The sequence below is a fragment of the Myotis nattereri genome (assembly GCF_964212035.1).
Source record: "Myotis nattereri genome assembly, chromosome: 11".
NCBI lineage: Eukaryota > Metazoa > Chordata > Mammalia > Chiroptera > Vespertilionidae > Myotis > Myotis nattereri.
In genome coordinates this window covers 8,522,658-8,542,970 of record NC_138086.1, presented here as the reverse complement: position 1 = coordinate 8,542,970, position 20,313 = coordinate 8,522,658, and the positions used below count along the sequence as shown (strand labels likewise).

Here is a 20,313-nt window from a genome sequence, read left to right as displayed (position 1 = left end):
CCAACGCTCTATCCACTGAGTCAAACCGGTTTCTGCCACAAGTTTTTTTTATACCAACATTTCCAGAAACACATGAGTCATGTGTTATTGTATGACATTATGATGGCTGTGACTTTACTAAGCAATAGGAATTTTTCAGTTCCATTAGAATGTTATGTGACCACCATCCTATGTTTCAGACATCATTGACTGGGACATCGTGGAGTGCATATTTATTACTTAATAAATATTGTGTAGCTAATTACACTTTTAGCCTTATTATATGAGGAAAACGGAAATGTGATAACTTCCCTTTCAGTTCACTCACAAGAGATCATGAAGCAGGTTTATTCTTTTCAAGCCTTCATGCTATCAGAGACACGCTGACCCTGAGACTGACTGAGCCCTAACGGGGAGAAAGGGTTAAATTTGTGGTTAATAACCTCAGCTGTTCCTGATTGATAATACTATTTAAAAGAGCAAAAAAGTATGTCAAAAATTTCTTTTAAATGGCTCATTGTTCACATAAGAATATAATGTATGTTTTGCATCTAGCTGATGACAAAGTTAGTTGAAATCATTATGGCATAACTAATTCATAGTTGTTAGAAATTGTGGACAATTGGGTATCTAGAGATGAGAGAAAAATGGATTCAATGGATTAAATTTAAAATGTATTTAAATAACTAAAAGTAAGCATTAATCATTACCTGAGAAAGAAATAAAATGTATTATCAAATTTTAGAATCAAACTACATATTTAAGAGGAGCGTAAATGAACAGTATCTTGAATTTGGAGAAACCGTGAGAAAAACTGCAGAAGAAAATATTAATATAAATGATTCTTTATACAGTTGAAAAGAAAGAATGTCTTTAATTAGCAAATTCAGAAACTTTTTTACCAAAAAACCTTAGTTGATTTTTCTTCTATAATATTTACTTCTAACCTGATTTAATCTGGCCTACATGGATGATCAAATAAGAGATCTTCATCAGACTTTTCACACATTAAATATGTTAATATATGTTATTATGTTGTCATAATTTCATAGGTTTCAAGATGATAAAGTTACTCTAACTTACATTTTTCCATCCACAAATTATTTTGGATTATAATATATACTAGTATAGAATATGTATTTTATAATCTATATATATAAAAGCCAAATATGCAAAGTGCCCCCTCAGGAGTTCGACTGGCAGCCAGTAAAGGGAGGCCCTGGTCAGCAACCAGTAGCCACTAGGGACCCTACCCATGCACAAATTTCATTCACTGGGCCTCTAGTTTTTCATATAAACTTAACAGTATTGTATTGAAGGAAAAAAATGTCACAGAATAGTTTCTAAAAAGGCTGTTCTCATGTGAACATATACTCTTAATTAATTAATTAATAAAATACTCAAGATTACCAGTACCTTTTATTAGGCTCAGGATTACTGTTATTTTTCCAGCCTTAAAATTCTAGAATGCAGTTTGGCAAAACCACTCATTTGTGTTGTTTATTACATTCTCTGAGGCTACTGTTCCATTTTATTCAGAAGACATAAAAAAATCATCACACTATTGTATTCTCAAAAGTTTTTACTCATATTACTTTCTTACAGAGGACCCATTATTTAAGACCAAAAATATGGCAGTTGAGAATCGTGTTTAACATTTAATTGTATGGGCAAAGCAAGAGCATTTTTATATTTGTTATACTAAATATAATAAGTGTTTACATCTGTTTCACTGCTTTGCCTTTCTCATAGGATTAAACCTGTGAAATTATTCCATTTGATTTCACAGAAGTCTCATATGAAAAATTATTTTATTTACTTTATTTTCAATTAATTGGTTCAGTGAGCATTAGCAACTCTGAGGCATAGTTTCCATCTTCTGGCAAAGGTGTCAATCTATATTAGACCTACTGTGCTGTGAGTTTGAGCTAGAAAGTTGGATGAGGCAGAGCAACAGGGAAAGTGTGATCAGGGCCTACTAAAGCCACAGTAAAGAGAAAGAAAGCTCTATTCAAGCTCTCAAATGCATTGGTTGTACAATACCAGGTGCTGGGTTCAACACTAAAAGAGCTTCTTAATAAGGCTGACAGCTAAAGCCTTAGACCTAACTTTACTTTACATGTCACCTACAATAATAGTTCTCTGTTCTCCAGCAGCAGCAGGTCAATAGTAAAAACTTGAATTGCCAACAGTTAAAAATAAGGTTTCATATTCACCCTTTGTATTCCATATGGGGGGAAAACTTTCAAGCTGTATAGTATTTCTTCTATAATGTTTTCATACAATTATTAATATAAAGTAGTTCCAGTGAACCTTTCCTTACAAATTTGTACAGAAGTTTAAATGTAGCTGCTGGATGAGATTTTAACCACAACACAATCAGAAAGTTTGAGCAATAACTCATTTTGGAAAATGATATAGTTAAAGACTAATTCCAAGAAGTGTGGGGCAATACTGTTAGATGCCATGAAAATGTTTCCCCGAGCACAAACTTTGTAATGAGTGATGTTGGTTCATACTTGATATGGACTGTAAAAAGCAGATTATCATAATGGTGCTCTTCCCAGCAAATAAAACCATTATAAAGGTATTTAATGTTCAGTTGGACTGAAAAGCAGGCCAGTTAAAACCCATATTTGGCTATCTTGTATAAAAAATATTACTAGTGAGTCACTCTAAGCCAAAATTTTAAATTATAAATGTAAACTCTCTCTTTTTTTTTAATAGGGATAAGGGTCCATATTTTTCTTTTTAAATATAAAACCATATTTTTGCCCAGGTTCTATCATAATGGTAAATAAATAGGAGTGAAATATGGAATGATGGCTTAATGAGAATTCATAACAAAAATGTGTTGCTCTATTATTTGCAGATACATACTTCTCAACTTCCTTTTCTGGAGATCAAGTGTGTTGTTTTCCTAGTGAATTCAACATTTCAAAGCACAACACCCCACATATAGAGTGTCAAAAAATGTACACACACTTTGAATGATTACAAAGTCAGTGCTCATTAACATACAGTTCATTTTCAACATTTAAAAGAATCTACAGAAATGAATAGTTGGTTGTTGTTGTTTTTGTTGTTGTTGTTTCGTTTTGTTTTTGTCGATGCTTATTTTCAAACTGATGACTGTTCTGGTCCAGGCACTGCTGATAATGCAAAGCAATGGAATAACAAACATCAAAAATCATTTTGTTTGGTATTTGTAAGCCCTCAATTAATAGACTGTTGCCAGTTTTGTACCATAAACTTTATCTTTTATGTATCTCCATAAAAAAGTCTAGTGGATAAATTTCCTTTGCTCAAAGCTTAGTCTGGCTTCACCCATTATTTCAAATCAGTTAAACCTGAAAAGTAGTTAAAATTGAGTTATCAGCTGTTAGGCTGTGTATACATTTTTGGGGGACATTTTGAACAATTAGAAAGGCAGTGTTTGTTCTTCAACTGCATTTTCAAACATCTGGTAGCATTTTAGGATGAATTTCTTTGTTCAAAGGTTAGTCTGGCCAAAAAGAAAACAACATCAGTTGAGCAATCATCTGTTAAATTGTGTCTACGTGTTTTTGGGACACCCTGGATATGTACATATGTCAAGATGCTTTCTTGTAACTCTATTCTTTACAACTCTGTGAAGACATTAAAGAAAAATAATAGGAAACTAGCATGATAGGTTAGTAAAATATATCCTGCAAACTCAGATTCAGTAAAGGTAAGAGTGTTTTTAACTGTTCCGAACAGCTTTTCTACAAAAGAACCAGTACTAGGCCAGCACCCACACCTGCCCAGGCTCAAGTAAGCTCTGTTCTCCAGTATTGATGTGATCAATGGACAAGAGGTTAAAAGTGGCCTCTCTATAAAATCAGTATTTTAGGTGAAATCTAAACATTTCACATTTCCTATTCACTTAACTTGCTACCTTATACATATACATGCCTATCCCATTACATTTACTTACAGACCATATATTCAGTACAAAAGCCAAGGGCAATGATGAAATCTGTGGAAATAAACTTTAGGAGTATGACCTATATAATAAAAGCCCAGCAACCATTATGGAGGAATGACCAATATAGCCAGAACGACCGCTCGACCAGTCGTTATGATGCGCACTGACCACCAGGGGCCAGATGCTCAACCCAGGAGGAGCGGGAGTGGGCGCAGTGAAGCCTGGAGACCATGCAATGGCCCAGGGATCCCAGGAACCATAAGCCCGCAGCTTGCTTTCCAGTAATAAATAAACTGAAATAAAAGCAGCCCAATGCTACCACCCTGGGAAGAATGGCTCCAGGAGGGAAAGGCCTCCCCAAGCCCCGCCCAGGCCTGCTGGCACACCGCGGGCTCATGGGGACTCACTGGTGACGTGCAGGAAGCGCAGCCCCTCCGACTCCAAAGCCAGTCGCACCAACAGCTGCTCCCTGTCCAGCTCCATGGTGGATGCAGCGCTGCCTGGCAGCCTCAGCTCCAACTTCCAGCTTCTGGTTTCCTGCCCACCCCTTCATATACTATGTGTGCTTGGGGGCATGGCTTCGGCCTCCCTGGCCAATAGCACCACAGCACAGACAGAGAGTGGCAGGACACAGCCATCAGGGCTGCCTGGGCATTGACTTGGCTGCCGACTGACATCCATGTTTACTGTGTCTTTACACTTGTAGGGGAGCAGGGCAGCCCACTCCTGCCGTCTGCCTCACCTTCTAGGCCAAGAAAGGCCCGCTGATCTCTGGGTTTCTCCTCCCGTCTGGAATCAAAACCTCTTGGGGATGAGTGATCCCAGCGATGGCCCTAACACACGCTCGGTGTCACTGTCACAGACATGCCCAGTCATTATAGCCTCGTCCTCAGCCTGCAGTGCCCTGTCCCACCCACTGCCACTGCTCACCTGTCACCCCCTGAGGACCACCTTATGTTATCCTATTTGAAATGTGGGCAAGATCTCAAATGCCCCCCTGTCAATAGCTCCCTTGCCCTACCTTTCTTCTTCTAAAACCTTTGCATTTTAAAAATATATATTTGATTGATTTTGGAGAGGGAAATAGAGATGGAAACATCAATGATGATAGAGAATCATTGATTGGCTGCCTCCTGCACATTCCAAACTGGGGATCAAAACCTCTCCTGGCCTCTCTTCCCATCCCTCCCCTGGCCAGCAGGCCCCTGGTGGTGTTGTGGCACTGAGGGAGGAGGAGGGGGAGGCAGGGAACCGTGGGGTGGCAGGGTGCTGAGGGCAGCATCGGCATCTGGCATCTGTTCCTTCCGCTCTTGGCCCAGCGACAGTCATCTCCCCTCCTGACTCCGCCTGGGCCCTCAAGCACTGATTGGCCTGGTCCTGATCTGCCCTGACTGGCCTGGTCCTGATCTGCCATGATCCCTCAATCAGTCCTAGCGACCCCACCCATGCATGAATTTTGTGCACCAGGCCTCTAGTATTATATAATGTATTCATTATCTATCACCACATAATAAATTACATGCAAACTCAGCAGTTTAGAACAAAAATATTTATTATCTCACACAGTTTTGAGGATCAAGAATCAGAGAGTGGTTCTGCTGGATGGTTTAAGCTTCGGGTTTCTACGGAAGCTGCAGATTATTGCCAGTATCTTCCTGTCAGTTAGAGGGCTTAGTTCTCAGCACATGGCAGCAAGCCTCCCCCATAACAAGTCATAAGACAGAGAGAGGAGAGGGAGAGTGGGAGGGGGAAGAAGGAAAACAAGAGAGAAAGAACAGATGTTTTTATATCTTCTATAACATACCATCACTTGTTCCTTCCACATTCTATAGGAAAAACAATGGTATAAAAACGATGAGACAAGGATCATTAAGTACCATTAAAGGCTGCCTACCACAACCACCTTCTGGACCCCAATTAGTCATGTTTTTCTCATGTGCAATCAATTCTAAATGTGTAAATGGTAATGAATTCTTAAAGGTAATTAAGGGTTATTTGAGGAGCACTTCAGATTACTGAGTCAATATAAGAGTGTATAATTTATGAAGAACATCTTTAGAAATATGATTCTTAAACTGAGTATGACTCTCAAACTGACCACTGTTCTAAATCAAGAAGGTATTTTTTATCTAGTGAATATTTCTTAAGATATTGTTATTTGAAAGAATACACATAATATAAATATGAGTCTATGCATTAAATTCCCAGGCTAAGTACAAAGGAGGAAAAAAGCAGGAAAAATGGAATGGAAGTGCTAAAAATGTAAATGTGCTTCGAAGAGATAGAAAAAGAGAAACAATAGGATGTGCATTGGCAAAGATGTAGACATATAGCTCAAGGTGTACATCCTATCTAATAAAGAGGGAATATGCTAATTGACCCTCACACTGTTGCAAAGATGGCGGTGCCCATAGCCAATAGGAGGGAATATGCTAATTGACTGCCATGCCCTCAAAGATGGTGGTACCCAGTCCCCTCAGCCACACCGGGGCAGCAGGTGCACAGCAAGGCGGGGCCCACCCCCAACCAGGCCCAGCCACTCCTCGCGCCTGCCTCTGGAGTCCCCCAGTCCCCTCAGCCCCCCAGCCACCCAGGGCTGGCCCGAGGCACAGGCAAGCCTTGGATGTCAGCTTCCTAGCTTCCCAGGGCCTCCCAAGGCTCAGGTAACCAGCAGTGGCAGCAGCAGAAGTGTGATGGGGCGTTGCCTTCCCCTGATTGCTGGGTCGCCTCCTGCCCCTGAGGGCTCCTGGACTGTGGGAGGTGGAAGGCCTGGCTGAGGGACCCCCCCCCCATCCAGTGCATGAATTTTCATGCACTGGGCCTCTAGTATCAGAATAATGGGGAAAAGCAGTTGGATATTTAGGTTGGTCTGGTTTTGGAGAGTATTAAACCTCAGGATAGGTTGTCTTTAGTCTGGTGGTAAGCCAGCTTTAAATAATGGACATATATTAGGAAGAGAAAAATGGCCTATTGGGAGTTATACTAAAAGCCTAACTGGGAATAAAATTTTACAATCTGTGGCAATATTCCCTTTAATCAAATATTACATAATTTAAAATTCTAAAATAATATGTTATATGAATTTTAAATCAAGAAATTCACCCTAGATTCTAGGGTGGCCCCAATGCTCACACCCTCCCATTCTTTGTGACTTGACTTCAGGACTATGACTTGCTTCCAACCAATAGAATATGAAAAATGTTATGAGATGTCACTTCAATGATTATGTTAATACCCATATCCACATTCTATATACATGCACATACATATATACCTACATACCTACATGCATTACATACATACATGGCTCTATCTTGTTAGCATAACAAGCATAACATAGAGACTCTTCGGTTGGCGGTAAAGAAGCAAGTTGCTATATGAACCGCATATGAAGAGGGCCACCTGGATGGGAAACATGGGGCCTCTAGGAACTGAGGTTTGCAATCCTACAATTACAATGAACTAAATTCTGCCCAAACCAAGTGAATTTGGAGGAGGACCCTGCTCTCCGAACAAAAATGGAGTCTAGTCCAGTGATGGCAAAACTTTTGAGCTTGGTGTGTCAGCATTTTGAAAAACCCTAACTTAACTCTGGTGCCGTGTCACATATAGAAATTTTTGATATTTGCAACCATAGCAAAACAAAGATTTATATTTTTTATATTTATTTTATATATTTAAATGCCATTTAACAAAGAAAAATCAACCAAATAAATGAGTTCACGTGTCACCTCTGACACGTGAGTCATAGGTTCGCCATCACTGGTCTAGTCCATAATTTCATTGCAGTCTTGTGAGACCCTGAGCTAAGCCCTGCCTTTTCTCTTGACCCGTGGAAACTGTGAGATAATAACGTATCTTGTTTTAAGCTTTTAAAGATGTTTCATAGCAGTAGAAAACTAATACATTTCCTAACCAAAACACAGAGAACAAGCACATTTACAGAATTAACTCATTTTTCCATTTATTGGACCAAAGTAGAATGTTATAGAGGATATTTGCCTGATGGCCTGTATAATACAGTCAACCTTTGAAACTAATACAATAGGGAATGAAACAACAAACTTTTTAAAAATGCTTACTATGCTCAGTATGTGTATTCACACACTTAGTTCTCAGATCAGCTCTGTATAGTGGATACTATCAGATCTATTTTCTAGATTCAGAAATTAAGGGTTAGAGAGTGGAAATTATTTGTTCAAAGTTTCACATATGGTAGTTTTGTTTTGCAACCGTAACTCAATCTGAGGCAAACTGATTTTCAAGATGGCATTCTCAACAGCTATATAGCAGAACCTCTCTCTTTGCAGCCTTGCTTACTCTGCTTTTTCCCAAGAATGTCAGCACACCATGTATTTGAATCGCTGACCCAGCACCCCTCAGCCAAACAGCTTTCTATATAGTTCATTTACTTTACAGAAACTTAAGAATTAGAGCTAATGTTTTATCATGTATGATGCCTAATTTTTAATAAATTAGTTATGAAAAATAACATCTTTATAAGTATGTGAATAAAGCTTTTCCTACTCCATTGAAATAACTAAAATGAATATTTTATTTGATTTAATACTCTTACAATGGAAACAAAAAATTGCAAATATTATGAAGTAGAACACACACACACACACTCACCCAACTACTTGTTTACCCATATACACATTCTCAGTAATGTTTTATGAAACATTTTAGCTCACATTTTAGAAGTATAACCTAGGGCAGGTTATGTACCTGCTCTGAGAGATAGAATGAGGATAATACAAAACAAATTGTGGGAAAATAGGAAGATCCCACCTAATACTCCCTTTAGGGATTTTGGGGGTCAGGAAACAGAGGGACAGACAGGGAAGAAGAAAACTAATATTCGTTGAAAATAGCTATGTATCAAGTGCTAACTTCTTACAATAATCCAAACAGTTACATCTGTCCCTCATTCTACTGTTTGAAAACTGAGGTACATTTTTTTAAAATTAACCAAAGTTTATTAAATAAAAACTAACAACTGACTGCAGGAATGCAAACCCTTGTCTACCTGACTCCCAAGTCTTTCTTCTAAACATAATTTTATTCTTTTCTTATCATAATACCTCCAGCTCTAGGGTTCATAATTCTATATATATCCAAGAAAAAAGCACTTTTTTAAAATGCACTTTTCTATTAAGATGAACCATTGGCATTATGCATATACATTATTTACACCTATATGTGGTTGGTCTTCATTAAAAAATACTTTAAAACTGCTATTATAAGCATCGGACTAGAAAAAGTCTAATTAGCAATTTCTAGAAGCAGTTTTGAGGACTAATTTCCATCATAATTATGTTCCCTTTTGGGAAGAAGTGTCTTTATTTTATAAAAAGCATTTATTTTCTTAAATTTGTTTTCCAAAGTTCCATGATGTTTATTGTCAGGTAACTCCAGCTAATAAATCTAACCCCCACCTCCCCGCCCACCCCCCCACCCCCCACGATATTATTAAAGCAAATGTCCTATTACTCCAAAAATGAAAATTTAAATATTAAAAGGCCTCACAAAGATAGATTATATCACCTAACCATTGTCTATAGTAAACATAAATTATGTACATAACCTAGAAGAAAAAGATTAAGCGTTAGCATACATGGGTTCTATTAATACATAATTGTTTAGAATTAATTGTAAAATCATAACAAGTTATACTTTTCCAAAATCATTTAAATTTCCTGTCTTTTAGTCTCTCCACATACTAAACAAAAGATAATAATGTCAGCCTTACTTACACCATAAGCTATGCTAGAACAAAACTGACTTTAAATAAAAGCTTAAAATGAAGTAAAAAGATGCCAACATGCTCTAAAAACTTAAATAAATATGGAATCAATTCGTTTGCATATTTGGCAAAATAATAAAGTTGGTACAAAACAGGAAAAAGTACACAGGCAAATTAGTAGGTAAACTACTTGAGAAATATTTGTCTCTATAATTCAAGCTCATTGATAAAAATCTGTCAGGGAAGATACGGAAATTTTAGAAAAGGGAGGAACAATGTAGGCAGAACAGTGATGATCATGAGGACCTTCTTACACTCCTTGATAATGAACCTGAGGTGGAGTGGAGTGGGAGGGACAAGAAAAAATATTCTCAAGAAGCCAGGGCGGCATGGTATCTTTCTTTTGAGAAGTAAAATCTGTGAAGATAAGTGATAAAAACTCCTTGCCCAAAATTATTTTTGTTTTTTTTATAATTATATTATTACATATTTGGCCTCCTAGGACATATTGCTTGATTGATACCATAGTCCAATGATGACACTAAAACACTAATATTATAGAAACATTATATATCAAGTAATAATGGGAAATAAAATCTGCATCTCTTGGAAATGCATCACACATTTCTTTGTGATCCTTGCTTTGGACCAAACAATGGACTTAAAGCTCTCTGACTTGACACAGATACCAAGGAAAACTGCCATTAGATTTAAAGAAGTGCAACATTAAAAAGAAAACAACAAATAAACAAATAAGAACTCATAGACACAGAAAACATTATGTTGGTTACCAGAGGAATGGGGTGTGGGAGGAGTAGTAAAGGAAAAAGGGGGTCAAATATATATATATATATATATATATATATATATATATATATATATAGTGACAGAAAAATATTTGACTTTGGGTAGTGGGCACACAATGAAATATACAGATCATGTATCATAGAATTGTACATTTTAGACCTATATAATCGTAACCATTTTCACCCAATAAATTTAATTTTTAAAAAATAAAAATCCTTTTTTATAAAAAAAATACATTTTTATTAATTTTTTTTTTGAGAGAGAGAGAAGAAGGGAGAGGGAGAGAGAAACATCAATGAGAAAGAACCATCCATCAGTTGCCTCCTGCACACCCCCTACTGGGGATCAAGCCCACAACCAGGAATCAAACCAAGGACCTCTAGGTGCATGGGACAATGCTCAATCAACTGAGCCACACCAGACAGGGAAACAAATTCTTTTTAAAGAGTGACTTGCTGGGTCTCAAAAAGTTCACAAGAAAAATCATACTCCCCCCAGAAAATATTTCAAGTTTGCCAATCACTTTATTTTTGGACATTTCCAAATCTTAATAAAATACAAAGCCTCAATATCAACCAAATCTTAATAAAGCATCTGAATAAAAGGCCAGCATAATGGTGACAGAAAATACTCCAAGTGCTTTTCTTGCCTAATAATTTCAATATTTCAAAACCAAATGCACATTCTACATCCATTTATGTTGATTTTTAAAAACAGTGAGACTAAGTTTAATAGTAAGAGAGAGCACACTGAGGAATGAAATGGGAAGCCCAAGAAAAGACACCGCGGTCAATATTCCTATTGCTGTACTTGACATCATTCACTGATAAGTTTTTTAAACCTTTGGGTGAAGATACTTAAACAAAAATATTAAAGAATAAAACAAATTAGAAAAACACACACCCAGAATTCAACACAATGAACAAAAGAGAATTATTGCTAAAAAACCACTTACCTATTTTGTCCAGATCTTCTATAAGACTTCTAGGTCAACCTTGATATGCTATCCTAGGTAAATCCAATCCCAGCATCACATTAGAGTAGCCCTGTTAATAGAGACAAATAATTGTTACTGCTTTGAAAATGAAATTAAATTTATGTCATAATTAGTTCAATGACTTCATAGAACATAAAACATAGTCAACCTCAAATAAAGATAATTGTTAATGCATTCATTACCTTCAAGCATGTATGAAATGCTTTTGTACATTTTAATTTGGAGAATTTTAAATCCATTGTTTGGTAGAAACTAAGGGCCATGGAGACAACATGAGGTGCATTTCCAAGAGATGCAGACTTTATTTCCTACTCTTACATTGACTTGGAAAGTTGAATTTTTGGTGATAAAATTTTAAATGTATGGTGACAGAAGATGATTTGACTTTGGGTAGAGGGCATACAATGCAACATACAGATCATGTATCACAGAAATGTACACATGAAAGTGTATGATCTTATTAACCAATGTCATCTCAATAAATTTAATTTAAAATTATTAAATGTATATAATGAAATTATTTATGTCTCAAGTTTATCATCTGAAAACATGATTGATTTCAATTGCCTTTTAAATCCATACTTAATGAGCATTGTAGGTCTTTACACAATTAACATTAGTAGTGAGCATTTTCTCCTTATAATCAAAATGTAAGAATTATCATATTAATACATATTTGAATTTATATTTTCCAGATCCATTTCCTATTTAACCACTCTCTTTCCCTGCCTCTTCCTTCTTTAAACTTAATGATTCAAATCATACCTTTCTTAGACTAAAGTAAGTGTTCTGAAGGTCCAATAAAATTATAGGAGTTAGTAGTATATAGATGTAAATGGGTTTTGACTCACACACCTATAGTGATTGATTGGTAGTGGCCATATGGAAAGCAGTATGGCAACTAAATCTGAATCTGCAGCAGGAAAGAATATTGTGTTCAATTAGCAACATCGGCCATAGGCAATAAAAAGATGAATGCCATCATATGCCATCTTTGTTTAACATTTAGACATTTCACTAATTTAATTTAAATGGTTTCCAAACATTTTTGGCTAAAACCCCTATCTTCCAATAAAATCTTACTGAAGGGTAGACTATTTAAACAGATAAAAATCAAGCATTCTAGTTGAATCTGAAATCCAAATACTCAGTCTCACTACTATTTTTTCCCTAGATATTTGGTGGCATTCCAAAAAGCCTTAAATATTCCACAAAGCATAACTTAAAACCATTATTTTAGTTAATCATAGTATTGAGGTATTTCAAACACAGAAATTACGGTAATTCAAATTCCATTATATTATAGCATTCTTTGTCTAGTGCCTCTGTTGTCATATTTATCTTTTTTTGAAAACACAATTTAGGTAGTTTTTTTTTGTATGTTGTCAGAAATCACAGCAATTTATTCATAAATACCTAACTACTACACTCAACGAAATAAATTTTGCACATGAGTGGGCTCCACTATTGACTTTCTTTGTGTTAATTATTGTCCATAATTATATCATTCCTGCTATATAAAACCAAAAGAAACAGAGATCTTATTAAAATGTAGCAGTTTAAATTATTTCCTAACTCAATATGGCTTATTTTCCCTCATATTCATGGATGTAACTTTCCCTAAATTATTCCCATATTTATGGATATAATTTTCCTAATTTTTCTATAAATTATATGTCTAAAAAATAATCACAAAACCAGTTTTAAAAGCATATGCCATAAGAGGTACATTCATCCTATATAATAAAAGCCTAATACGCTAAGTGTCCAGTCGTCCGATCATCCTTTCAACTAATCAAAGCATAATATGCTAAGGCTGCTCAACCGCTTGCTATCATGTGCACTGAACAACAGGGGGCAGATGCTTCAACCAGTAGGTTAGCTTGCTGCTGGGGTCCAGCCAATTTGGACTGAGTGAGAAGGGCCGGACATGCCCTGGAGCCCTCCCGTGTCCCTCCCTGGTGGGCCCACCTCCCGCGTCCCTCCCCGGCCCCGATTGTGTTCCAGTGGGGTCCCTCAGCCTGGCCTGTGCCCTCTCGCAATCCAGGACCCCTTGGGGGATGTCAGAGAGCCAGTTTCTGACCGATCCCACAGGCCAGGCCAAGGGACACCACTGGTGCATGAATTCATGCACCGGACCCCCAGTATCAAAATAAAATTAAAAAATAAAGTGTAAAGAGAAGGAATCAACTATTGCAACTATTAAGTTGCCAGTGCGGTGCAGAAATATAGAGATCAGAGATAAATCCACATATCAATGAGTTATATATAGAAGGGTAATATCACAAAGTAAAAGAAAAGGTTGGCGTTGACTCATTGTATGGAGAAAGAACAATTGTCTTGGAATATGACAAAAAATAAAACTAGCTTCTTATACAAATTTAATTCCAATAAGATTAAAGAGTTTTAAAGTGGAACACCCCTTCACTTTTTTCTTTTTCTTTTTTTATCTTTTCTCTTTCCTTTATTTTCCCTCTTTTTTATTTATCTTCTTTATCTATCTGCTTTATTGATTTGTTATTATTCTAGTTTCTATAATTTTGTTCCTATATCTAATTTTTCTCTTCCCTTTTCCTACTCATCTTTTCTTCTCTCTTTTCTTTTTCTACTGCTTTCTCATCTTTTTTTCTTTTTCTTTTTTTGGGTCTATCTGCTTTCTATTATACTTTTCAAAATTTTTTCTTCCTCCTTTATTTTAAACATTCCTTATTTCCCTTAATCTTTATACTTATTTCCCTTATTTTAGCTCTGCACACACATATTCCTTTTTCTCCTCCCCCCTTTTTTGTCTGTTTTGTTATTTTTCTCCTTGTATTTTTCTTTCTTTCTTGTCTTCTATCATTCTTGCTCTCTTTTCTCTTTCCTAATTCTCTCTTCTCTGGTGATTGCTTTTGTGTTGCTATAAGGGCCTGTGTATGTTTTTGTTTTGTTTCTTTTGTTTTGTGTTTAGTGGTGTTGTATTTTTTTCTGTTCTGTCAGTATCTCCACAATAGTTCCTGTGATGTGTTCAGGGGTGAGCCACATGGTCAGTCAGCCTAAGAGGAGATTCCATCCATGAATGGGACAATGACATTCAAGACCAAACTCCAACAAGAGAATCCAAGCAAGGGGATTTCCTAGAGCACTCAGCTCAGGAGATCTAAGAGACTGCACCACTAGGTCCCAAAAAGCACCTATTACATAAGACTACCCTATAAAGTCTGGGAGGCATAGCAGTTTGATCTGATACATAAAAACAAATATAAAAGGACAACAAAAATGGGGAGACAAAGAACAACCCCCAAGGAAAGGGAGGAATCACCAGAAAATGAACTAAATGAAACAGAGACAAGCATTTTGTCAGGCGAAGAATTCAAAGTAATGGTAATAAGGGTGCTCAGACAACTCAGTGAGAACTACAAGCAACATAATAATATTTATAAGGGACTTAATGAGAGCAATAACAACATGAAAAGAATAAAAATAAAGAAACAATAAATAAGAATCCATTGGAAATGATGAATGACATAGCTGAAATAAATAAGACTCTAGAAGGATTCAATAGAAGACTAGAAGAAGCTGAGGATCAAATTAGAAGACTAGGTAGCAAAAAAAAAACAAACTCCTTCGGAGCAGCGAATGGAAAAAAATAATTAAAAAGCATGAGGAGAGTTTAAGGGAGCTTTGGGACAACATGAGAGTTATATTTTCAAAGCTAATTTAAAAACAAATTACGTGACTATTTTTGAGACTTAAAAGTAAAAAAAAAATGATTCTGAAATAAGACTTTAAAAGTATAAATAATAAAGGATAAAATTGATTAATGTGGCTTCATAAAGTAAGAAGTTTTCAGTGAAGAACAGGCATAGATAAATTCCATAGGCAAACTGAGGAAATAACTAAAACCAATGAGCAGTTAATATTAGAATATATACTAAGAGGAAGCTAATAGAAAAGTGAGCAAAACCTGAAAATACAGTTTCTCAGGAGAAGCCAGAAGAGGTATCCTATATAATAAAAGTGTAATTTGCAAATCAACCAAATGGTGGAACAACTGGTCAGCGGCGGGTGGGGTTGGCAAACAGGCAGCGGCAGGCCAGCCAAGGCGTGTGCCAGCAGGCAGAGGGAGGGGACAGAGATGGGGGCGGGGCAGTGGTGACCAGCTGTGGCAGAGGGGCAATGGAGAGGGCAGGACCAGCCACTTGCCGGTCAGCACTGTGCCCTGATCGGCCTGCCCAGTTGCCTCCCTCAGAGGGAGGCCAGACTGTGGCTTAGGCCTGCTCTAGGAGTGGGCCTACGCCAGTGATGGCGAACCTTTTGAGTTCAGTGTGTCAGCATTTTGAAAAACCCTAACTGAACTCTGGTGCCATGTCACATATAGAAATTTTGATATTTGCAACCATAGTAAAACAAAGACTTATATTTTTGATATTTATTTTATATATTTAAATGCCATTTAACAAAGAAAAATTAACCAAAAAAATGAGTGAGTGTGTCACCTCTGACACACATGTCATAGGTTTGCCATCATTAGCCTAAGCCATCATTCGGATATCGCCTGAGGACTCCGGAACTGTGAGAGGGCACAGGCCGGGCTGAGGCACCCCTCCCTGCTCCAAGTGCAAGAATTTTCATGCACCAGACCTCTAGTCAAGTATATTTTAAACTGCTAAAAATCATTAGTTGTCAGAAAAATGCATATTAAAAAACCAGTGAGATATCACTTTATGTTATCAACATAGCATAAATTTGATTTCTGAATTCTGCCAGTGTTGACAAGGATACAAAAAGATGAATGAACACTATCTTGTTTATTGCTAATGGAAGCTTACACAATACAGACTTAAAACGATTTTAGAAGATCTAATGTTTTACCTGTTCTTTATAAACACAAAGAAAACATATGCAGAACTCTATTGTAGTATATATTAGCTTAGATATTATGTCATGTTTTTATTTATATGTCTTTCTCTCCCATTTTCATTACTCAAAATTAAGGTTGAAAATTGATAAGTGAAGAAATAGAAATAAACATATAATTTAAAATTAAGAATATAAATCCAAACGTTTGTTTCCTCTGTATAGCTGGATTGGATGGGAAGGTAAAAGGCAGAGAATTGTTATTTTTCATTATAATGAGCATTTGTTTCATTTGAATTTTTAGCTCTGTGTATGTATTTCTTGAATAAAAGTCAAATTTAAATATAAAAGAAATTGCAAGACACTAACTATAAAAATAAAGAACATTTCACCACTTCAACATACAAATTTTTATTTATATAAGTATGTATTATTTTTGTAACAAAGCTCAAGAAATAAAAAAAAGAGATTACTGACCACAATGATCATAATGATCTTTTAATTATATACCAAATGATCACTTAAGAACCAAATGACCAGTTAATTATACAACAACAAAATAAAACTCTATCAAAACAACAAAAACTTAAGCCATTAAAGGAAAATAAAGTCAACTGGAAAACGCAAAACCAGTGGTAGAGAAGCTAATTAAAATTTTCTTACATATACTATACACATGCCAATATGTTGATTGGTTGCTGAAAATATATAAGGGGTGATACCCCAGTCTGCTGAGAAACATGATATATATATATATATATATATATATATATATATATATATCACCCAATATAAGTCAAGACAGTCAAGTACTTTCTGGATAAAAGAAGGACCTCTATGCAGTTCACATTTACAAGAACTCCCTTTCCCAATTTCTTCTGACCTTTTAAATTGGCTTACACATTTATTTAAGTTTTAATATGGTAATGAGGAAAGCATCATTGATATTACCAAGAGTTTGACCTATCTTTTTTCAAGAAAGGTATTATATAAAATGAACTGCTAGGTGGTTTAGTTTTGTTGTATGTATCTATTTCTATGTACTTCTTGATACTAAAAAAATATTAAGTTTTCTAATATGTTACTTGACCTCTTTGCTAATTCTTCCATACTATTTTGTGTGTGTGTGTGTGTGTGTGTGTGTGTTGCTAATCCTAAGCCCAGGATATTTTGATATTTTTTCCATTGATTGTTAGAGAGAATGGAAGGGCCGGGGAGAGAGAGAGGGAGAGAGAGAGAGAGAGAGAGAGAGAGAGAGAGAGAGAGAGAGAGAGAGAGAGAGAGAAACATCAATGTGAGAGAGACATTGATTGCTTGTTTTCACATGTGCCCCAAACAGGGAGGGGGATCAAGGGGATCAAACCTGCAACCCAGACACGTTTCCTTGACCAGGAATCAAACCTGTGACCCCTTCAGTCTGAGGGCCAACACTCTAACCACAGAGAACCAGCCAGGGCTACCCTACTGTCTTCTAGTTAACAAAACTGGAGATATGTTCTAAAAGAAATACTATCATGTAGTTGTTTTTTTTAAAAACAAAAAGAAAAAAAATTACATAATATAAAGCTTACTTGTAAAATACGTATCTATTCACTTCTAATGGAAAGTAGCATAATACAAAATCCTTAGTCTAATTAATTTCAAGATTTGAAGGAATGTACTAAAATTTTGAAATAAATAAAATAGATTTGATACATAGGTCATAACATGTAATTGATATTCAAAAGTAAAAATTACACTGATATTTTAAATACAGTTTTTTAAATTGTTGACATAATTACAAATGCCCCACATTCCTTCCCTCTCTTTTGCCCATCTCCATCCTCCTCTGGCTTTACCATTCTGTTGCCTGTGTCCATGGGCTCTGAAGATATGTTCTTTAGCTCATCCCTTCACATTCTTTTATCCCAACCACCTCCCCTGTGAAATCTTTCAGTCTGTTCCTTGTACCCATGCCTCTGGTTCTTTTTTGTTCATCAGTTAATTTTGTTCATTAACGTCCACACATAAGTGAGATCATATGGTAATTCTCTTTTTCCTAGGCTGGCCTATTTCTCTTAGCACAATAAACTCCAGGTCCATCCAAACAACACAAAAGGTAAGATTTCCTTCTTTTTTATAGCTGCATAGTATTCCACTGTTAAATGTACCACAGCTTTGTTATCCACTCATCTACTGAAAGACACTTGAACTGTTTCCAGATAATGGCTATTTCAAATAATGCTGCTATGAACAAAGGGGTGCATATATTCTTTATGATTGGTGTTTCTAGATTCTTAGGATGTTTTCGTAGAAGTGGGATCACTGGGTCAAATGGCAGTTCCATGTTTAATTTTTTGAGGAAACTCAAAATTGCCCCTCTACACTGGGTTCCCAGCCTGCCACAGACCTTCATCACCCTATTGTCTGTGTCCACAGCAAATGCATGTATGCAGGTAAGATCTTTGTTTAATCTCTTCCTGCTACCACCCCCCTTCCCTTTCAGATTAATCAGTTTGTTCCATGTTTCCATGCTTCTGATTCTATTTTATTCACCAGTTTATTTTGTTCATTAGATTTCTTATTTATTTATTTTCACTTATAAATTCATTTTGTTGGTAGGTATGTATTTATTGTGATTTCAATGTTCATATTTTTTATCTTTTTCTTCTTCTTAAAGAATACCCTTCAAAATTTCATGTAATACTGATTTGGTGGTGATGAATTCCTTTAGGTTTTTCTTGTCTGTGAAGCTCTTTATCTGACCCTCAATTTTAAATGATAGCTTTGCTGGGTAGAGTAATCTTGATTGTAGGTCCTTACTATTCATCACTTTGAATATTTCTTGCCACTCCCTTTTGGCCTGCAAAATTTATGTTGAGAAATCAGTTGACAGTCCTATGGGTAGGACTGTCCCTTGTAGGTAGCTAACTTCTTTTCTCCTACCACTTTTAAAATTATCTATTTTTCTTTAACTCTTGGCATTTTAATTATGATGTGCCTTGGTGTGGTCCTTTTTGGGTTCCTCTTGTTTAGGACTCTTTGTGCTTCCTGGACTTATAAGTCTATTTCTTTCTCCAGGTAAGGGAAATTTTCTGTCATTATTTCTTCAAACAGATTTTCAATATCTTGCTCTCTCTCTTCTCCTTTTAGCACCCCCATAATTTAAATGTGGGTATGCTTGAAGTTGTCCCAGAGGCTCCTTACATATTTTCTTTTTGCTCTTCTGATTGGGTGTTTTTTGCTTCCTCATATTTCAAATAGTTGATTTTATTATCAGAATCCTCTACACTAGTGTTGAATCCCTGTAAATTATCCTTTATTTCAGTTGGTGTATGCTTAATTCCTGAATGATCCTTTTTCATGTCTTTGACATTCTCACTAAGATCCTTAAAAGTCTCACTAAATCCCTTGAAGTTCTCTTTGAGTCCCTTGAAGTTCCTCAAGGACCTGTTACTCTTTGAGACAGCACTGAGGGACATTTTATGCTAAACAAAATAAACCAGTCAGAGAAAGACAAATATCACATGATCTCACTTATACGTGCAATCTAATGAACAAAATAAACTGACAAGCAAAACAGATCCAGAGACATGGAAGTGTTGAACAGACTGATGAATCTCAGAGGGAATGGGGAAGTGGAGGCAGGAAGAGATTAACCAAAGAATTTATATGCAGATATGCATATCTTATGGACAAAGACAATAGTTTGGTGAAGGTCTGGGAGAGCTGGAGTAGGATGGAGGGGGCCAATGAAGGAAAAAAGGGAATGTCTGTGACTTTCAACAATAAAGATAAATTAAAAATTAAATAAAAATAAATCATAAAAACACTAGTTTTATTGTTGTTTTTGACTAATAGTATAAGACTAAATTAGGAGAAAATGGCAAAGAAATATTCAAGAATGATGCTACTAGAATTAGTAAAGTGGGCTTAAGCAACAGAGATTGTACAGAACACATCTAGTTAGGTCTGATTTTCTTTCACATACTTCATTATAGTAAAAAGTGCATCAAA

The 20,313-nt window shown here is 36.1% G+C and overlaps 1 protein-coding gene across 2 annotated transcripts in view; it reads right to left on the bottom strand.

Annotated features, from left to right (window-relative positions):
• Positions 1-20,313, bottom strand: part of FOXP2 (forkhead box P2) — a 689,501-nt gene that overhangs the window by 434,082 nt on the left and 235,106 nt on the right. For both annotated transcript variants that reach the window (XM_081102058.1, XM_081102059.1), the window contains one exon: positions 11,437-11,527. The gene's annotated coding sequence lies outside the window, so the exon portion shown is untranslated. The remainder of the gene's footprint in view (positions 1-11,436; positions 11,528-20,313) is intronic.